This window comes from Gymnoscopelus braueri (assembly GCF_963280865.1).
Source record: "Gymnoscopelus braueri genome assembly, chromosome: 21".
Classification (NCBI taxonomy): Eukaryota; Metazoa; Chordata; class Actinopteri; order Myctophiformes; family Myctophidae; genus Gymnoscopelus; species Gymnoscopelus braueri.
Genome location: NC_137623.1, coordinates 31,060,721 through 31,068,422, shown reverse-complemented (window position 1 = coordinate 31,068,422; position 7,702 = coordinate 31,060,721).

The following is a 7,702-nucleotide window of genomic DNA, read 5'->3' as shown; positions in this document are numbered from 1 at the left end:
TTTGGGTTAGGATTTTCTCAGTTTAGACACAGCAAATAAGTTCACTCAGTTCAAAGTTAATCAGTCTTGAGTCTTGACGCCAATCAAACATCTAATTTAGGAACTTATTTTGAGAAACGTCCTTGACAGAGGGAAATTAAAGCAAGAAGCAAACCTTTTCACGTGTCATTGAAAGTCATACTGGCAATCTTATTTGAAAATTCTAACTACCCTACACCTTTGTATGATGATGTTAAAATGTTAGCATCATCTACAATCTTGTACATATGCTATTTTTGAACCATTTTGAAACATCTTGAAAATTCTGCAAATAATGTAGCATTTTTTAACACAAATCTTCTCTTCTGGGGGTCCATGGCCATTTCAGATAGGGGTCCGCGGCCAAATACATAAGAATTTGGGAATGAAAAAGTTTGAGAACCACTGCCATATAGATCCCACACTTATAGCCACCAAGTCAAATGAGTGATAGAAAAGGTAGGCTATATGTAAATAGCCTACATATACCAAAGTTGTGGAAATCCATGTCTCTGCCTTTGATATCCCCCCTCTGGTCATTCATTTTTATCTCTGGAGGGGATGTTTTTATCCCTGCTGCTTCTGGTCAAACTGAATTAAATAGGATATACATATACTGCATTTCCTTTTGGGAAATGTAGACTTGTCTGAAATGTTTGATAATCACAATTAAATGTGTTTTACATCATTAAAACATATTAACAACCCTATTTTGGGAACATTTTCAACTTTTTCAAGTTTTTAAAAGTAAAAAAAAAATAGCATTGCAATGCACTGTGAGCTTGTAGATCTGCTATTTTCGCTATTGTCATACTCGAATGAGGCTTAAGTGGGTAGAGAAATGTTTTTCTTTTTACAAAACTCTAGGAATATTGACAGAATTTGAGCAAAACAATCAAATAAACTGCATATGACAGCAGCCATTATCCTATTCAGGAAGATGCCACTGGAGAAGAACCAGACGACTGCAGCAGTTTTTAAACACATGCACACTCAGACCAATTGCAGTCAAGCCTGTCAGAAGTCATCTCCGACAATAAATGGGGCGAGTCTCCAAAAGAAAGATAACTCGAACCAATTCTAGCTCCTCAGCACGGCGGTGGACGACTCCTATGAGCTCAAGCGTGGTCCCAGACACATAATTTATAACTGGAGCGCAGACATGTTTTCATTCGATTTGAATAAACCCCCGTCTCCTTCATCCTGACTAAAAAGAATGGCAGGGCAATTTGTGCAAATCAAACCCCTGCTCCTTTTCTTATTGCCTGCCTGTAGCGTCCCATGACTGACTGGTATGACAACACGCACAGTGTATCCCAAAGCAAATAAGCACAGCAGGTGGAACGGTTTTGTCTTCTGAACCGTCAGGATTCGTACGAGAGCAGGCCTGCATGTAAATCAATCAGCATGAGAGCCTCAGGGGGAGGGGGAGGCAGCGGCAGCTCATCTTTAGAACGAAAGAGAGATCATTCTGGGAGATGTTGTTGTTACAGCGCTGAATTTATGAGTTTGACTCTCCCTCCAGGTATTTCATTTGGAACGACGATGATGGCCCCGTCTAAAATTAGGAAGCATTGAAGATCCACGTAGTCGCAGCGTTTGCGTGTGGGTGGGTTTGTGGGGTCTGCCTGTGCAGTAAGAAAGAACAACCGAGAAGTCTAGGGAGTGGGTGACCAAACGAAACGGGGAAGAAAGAAAGATAAATGAGGGTCGTAATATATCTAACCCTGGGTCTCATTAGTGAGCCAAATTGCTGTTCGTTAAAATGACATAAATGAAACGGCCTGGCAGGCTGGGGTCTTTTACGCAAGTAAAACAAATACACTGTGGTCAGAAGCACCTGCTAGATGCACTTTAGACTTCAACTTAATACGGCATAATAAACAAGGCCATTCTCCACAGGCAGTTCTCCAAATGCATGAGTTGAGCCGTTGATTGAACTACATGGAAACATGGGACACACATAGAGAGGAACTGTGGACCGGCTTTTTAAAGCATGGCCAGTGTGATTGCATCTGTTCACAGTGACTCTGACCTCCAAAACACCCCATTAAACACTGAAATTAAAACATATACAAAGAGTGCTTGCTTGAGTAACTAGAGCAATGAGGAGCAGAACTACTGTTCCTGTCCCGTTTTGAAGGTAGTTTAAGACCGTATCTCCTGTATTTTTTCCTTTCAGGGATAGATTCCTGTACTCCGAGAAGCTGGATTATTATTTCAGGCTTCATGTCAAATCCAGTTCAGCATAGTTCATGGCTGTGCGGTTTAAAGCAGGGAAGGGAACCCAGGGCAGGAAAAGACAGGGGTGACACTGGTCATCGTAATGAGCACCTGCGAAATCTGTCGCATTCATTCACATATGAATTTCCAAAATAGAAGACAGTAAAAAAAAAACATGACTCTAACAAGCGACCGTGACCACATCCCCTGTTGTAAAAGCTGTTCTCCTGCCCCATAATTCTTTGTCCCCTTTTATAATCCTCTGTTTTTAGGGACAGAGTAAGGGGCAAGTGCTATAAGGGGGATCCAGCATGAGTGACTTATGACGAACAGGAGACTCGATGACCTGTCATATAACTTTCTTCTAGGGAGCATTTTATTGCACACATGTGCTACTTTGCAGGGCAGTCCTGCACTGGGCCACTGCTAATAAGGTTATCTTTCTAGTTAATGTTCTGACAGACAACGATGAAAGCATTTGGTCGTTATAAGTAATTGCCTGCTTTATTGACTGTTTGAATAGGCACCGGTAGAAGTGGCTCATGGAAAATACGTTAGTCCACTTCACTCCTCAGTCGGTGACAAGCGAGGCAAAGGCCACAGTGCCAAAGAAAACGGCACTTAATTATCTCATCCTCAAAGCCAACGTAAAGAGAGCATCTCCATGTTAATGGGCTGTCCTTTGATGAGATTCACAGGCGACTGTCGCTGAAATAAACAGTGGTGCATTGAGCAATAGTAATTAACAAAGCCATAGGGGCTACACCTTTCTGTTTGTTGAAAGAACTCTTACGACCACTTCCATTAAGGTCTGTTGTTGTGCCAGAGAAAATTAAGTCTATAGACTCCACTATGTCTATTCTAAATGAGCCTCAGCAAACAAAACCTGATACTCTTGAAAATATTTCCTCAGTAACAATGAACATCATTGCTTGAGAGTCTTATGGATGTAAACCTGCAATTGTGGTTTTCAAGTACTACCGTGTATGTATTTTCAAGTTGCGAACGCACGGTGCCAATGCTTTCTTTGGAGAAGATGGGTGCTTGTCAAATATAGAAGCAAAACAAGATTTATGGCCGTAACAGTTTATGGGAAAACCAATGACAGGCTGGACATTCACATGTATTAAGACACATTCTGTTTATTTTTGGTTGCTACTGTGTGTTGTGATATTTGGGGTTTCCTCCTGCTAGGCCTACATAGTGTCGGAACTTTACAAGAGCCTTCGTGAGTTTCCAGAAAAGCTGAATAAAGCTGAGCATGTGTAACCACATGCTCAGCTCACAAAAACACATCTTTCAGAAAGTCACATCACCATGAACTTTAATATTTCCAAAACATTTACATGGTTAGTACACATAGCCATCTACAAATGTGTATTTGTTTTTATATCCATGAGTTGTCATTCAATGTAAAAATAGAAAAGCACATATCAAGCCATGTTAAAAAAAATCTTATAAAAAATAAGATTGACTCTGAAGTTGACGGGTAAAAGCAACAGAGCATGTTGTCAGTAATTTGTCAACATTTTGAAAGTCAAGAGTCTTCTAAGTAGACTTCTCATCTTGGCTGTGTGATATTAATGTAGCATATCGCTGTACAAAATATGAGATGACTTAATATTGTAATGACCTTGGTTTTCAGATCCGAATAAGGAGGCTTTTAATAGGAACACTTTTATTCACTGCCACACAAAATACCGAACCATCTCCCAAGCTGGGATACAGAAAGGAGAAGGTACTCGCAGCCACGTTATCCCCAAATCAATTTGAAATAAATGGTGATAATTGACACATCACATGTTTGATCACTTAATTATATGCACGTCATCAGATGTCAGCAGTGAATGTACTGTAGGCTAGGCTGAGATAACACATTTGTCCTTTCACTGATCCTCTGTTTGGTCCATGCAAGATTATGACCTCGCTACGTTGTAAAATCCTGTGATAACGTCCTGTGATAAAACACTGTCATTTGCTTAATGTCATTATGCTCTCCCCATCCCTCTCCTCCTTCCACCTCCCAGGCCCCTTTCCTTGGCTGCAGATAGCAGCTGCTTCTACTATTTTGAGTCATTCAGCGGAGCACTTAAATAAAAACACAGATCTCTGCTGTCTTCCCTCTTTCTCCTCTTGCTCTCTTGTCTCCCTCGCTCCATCTCTCAAAGCGTAATTATTATTTTGAAAGTGCGGTCTGTGGGTCCGTCCACGTTTTGGCACCGCCTCACTCGCTAACGCGCAGGGAGCTCTAATACAATTTGACTTTTGTTTTAAGAAGCGCTCTCCAGGAAGACATTCAGGGGCCCTTTGTTCCTGCCCTCCTCCGCTACAGGACGAACGAGGGCTGAGGTACCGGAGGGAGAGGAGCCAGAGGGGAGTTGAGAGGGTATAGGCATTACGAGAGAGAGAGAGAGGGGATGAAAAGAGAGGGAGACAGGGGAGGAAGTGTACAGGAAAGAGTGAAGGGTCTGTTATACACGCGGAGGGAAAGTACAGATGAAGAGCTGCGAGGTGACAGCGTCGACAGATGATGAGTGGATTAAAAAACAAGGTGGGGAGGTATAGAGAAAAGGAGGGAAGTGAGAGTGGAGACCAGATGAAGAGGCAGCTGGGTGAATACAGCGAGAGAGAGAGGGGGAGTCGGAGAGGCAGAGGTGCCTCTCTCCTCTCCTCCCGTCATGAGGGGATACTAACCACTCCTTGGAAATAATGACACCACCCACACACCCCAAAAAAATAGTCTGTTAACAGACAATATATCTGGAAAGGACACCACTTCAAGATAGTGTTCAGAACTGGAATATTGTGTGTAGATTCTTCTTTCTTTCAATATTTTTTTTCCCATGAATTTCTTTAAACTATATTCATGATATTAATCTGAGAGAGATTGTTTTTATTATTATGGTCATTATTTTCAGTTTTTCATATGGTATTGCAATAATATTCCTCAACTTTGATCTACAAATGTGAAAATAATTTGTGTAGGCTACAAATCTTTTTTTTACCGCCTCTCACTACACATGTTTGGAATGTATTCAAGCATGTTTACATGTGTTTTCATCGTTGGTGGATGACATCATCTTAACAATCTCAAAATGCTTACCAGGCACTTTTAGAAGATACTGGGACGCATATCTAACCAGGTTAAAGAGAATGCTGAAAAACTTAAGCCTAATTAAACTCTGTAGTATGACAGTGTCTCTTGAAGACATAAATACTGATCATCAAGCTTGAAGATCAGTTCTTTTCAGAAAATAAAGCCTTGTGTGATGGAGTATGAATGAACCTTCACTGGCCTGAACCCGCAATGTGGAATAATTGGTCATCACAGTATTGGCAGTGTGCGTTACGATTATGATCGGATGATGGATAAAATCAAAGGGATGGAAAAAAAACAAAGGGATACGAATAATACCGACTCAGTGTTTGAGAGCCTTAAGGCATGCAGTAGGCTAAAGCTGCCAGGGAAGGACTGCACACCAGGACATTTGGTATTAAACTTCCAATGTGACCACAGTATATCAATGACATCAATGACAACAATGCAACAGCCGAATGTTCTACGCATAACAGGAAACAATGGAAAAATACCCAAGCCAAAATAGCGGTGCATAACATTAAACAAATGTCCACTTGATCAGCTACATGTCAAGAGTTATATACTGTGTAAACGCCAATGTGATGTAATTCCACTGTGTGTGGTTACTGGTTTTAGCTTGTGCCTCTAACACGCAGGAAATGGTTGAGCACCACATATCTGCCTTCTGTTAGTTGAAGGCACACTTATTGTTGTTCTTCTTGCGGTGGTAGTGATAGTAGTAACATCTGTATTGTACCAGTCGTAAATACAAACTCTCCAGTGGTTGGAGAAATACACTGGTGCATTGGTGCTAATAGTCACACTGCGTACCGCTGAGTATTATTTATACATGGAGACGGAGATGGAGGAGGGACAAGACAGGAGCTGTACTGGAACTCGGGCCCACAAGGAGCACATGGCAAGCGTCAATGGTCAAGGGGAGCTTTTGCAAAAGGAAGGTATTACAAATAATGATCATGTCCTACAGTTTAAGCATCCAGTAATCATTATCACTGGTGTGACAAAACTAGACCTTTTGTTTATAAACAGTAGTATGTCCAGTGTTCAAACACGAGGACAGCTGCACTCAGGGAGTATCCCAACCGGACACTTTGAAGTTCAGTTTGGGGAAATACAATATGTTTCTGTACAACTTCTCCGCAAGCCAAGGAGAGGCCCTCAAAGGCTGTGCCGTTCCAATGCTAACAATGTAGTCTAATCACAAAGCACAGCGGACTAATCAGTCTGTCTGCAGACTGCGTGCGAGCGCGTCTGCTGCTGTACTCCGGTGTGTGTGTGTGTGTGTGTGTGTGTGTGTGTGTGTGTGTGTGGGGGGGGGGGGTTTCGGGGGCTATAACGTTGGGGCTCCTCTCTGGAGGCTTTACAAAGGGCGAGTGCCAGGCAGCCAGACCCTACACTGTGGGCATTTTTTAGCCTCCCCCCATCCAGATTCATTCAGGAGGTGCTTCACTCCCTGAACTCTGGCTGGCTGTCAGGCAGCCCCTGTGGAGCATCACTCACTAGGGTCCCGTTGTCTTCAGCCAAAACCTCAAGTACTCCCAGGAACACTCTCCCCAGCACTCCCCACCATCAACACCTGCTGACACATGACACACAGACTCAGGCTGAGGCTCCCTGTGGCGAGGAACCCCCCGTCTGATCTTGCTCCTTTGCGCTCCTTTGTGCTAACAAGCTCTACTACGGCATCTCCTTTCTTCTCAGGTTTTGGAAGCATTTTATTTCAGACTTTTCTCTGCATTTCCTCAAGGACACCTTAATGCGCCGAAAGCGGTCACACTTTAGCGTAAAACGTACTGTTATTAGTGGGCAAAGGTGAGGGGCTTTACGGTTTGTTTGTGTTAGGGCCCAGGCCACCTGGATCCTCTCATGCGACTCGTGGCCCGGGTTGACAGTTTTAGCACGTAGTGAGTGAGTGGACCAGACCTTTTTCACAATGCCGTTTCCCTTTCCTCCACGGCTGGTGCTATATCTGGCCCAGTCAAGACCCCGCTAGTCCAGTACCCCGTCGGCTGCCGTGGCCCTCGGCCGGCCCGTGGCTCTTTATTGGGTATTACATCAGCTTGTAAAAGGGACACGACCCATTACAAAAACACGCTGCTTTCGGTTCTTCCTTAGCAAAGTGGGGGCAGGGTTTCCCCCTCTCCCCCTTTTATTATGGTCCTGTTTTTCTCCTTGCATCTTTCAGTCTGGATTCTTTTGTTTTAATCTTCGGCAGCCTTGCATGTCTTTATTCTCAGGTTATTCTGCAGTCATGTTTTTGTTGTTTTTGACACATCGTGTGATCGATCATGCAAGTTCCCACCATACCTCCCAGGCGGGCAGACAGGGGTTCGAGGAGGGCTTGATTGGAAATAATAACAA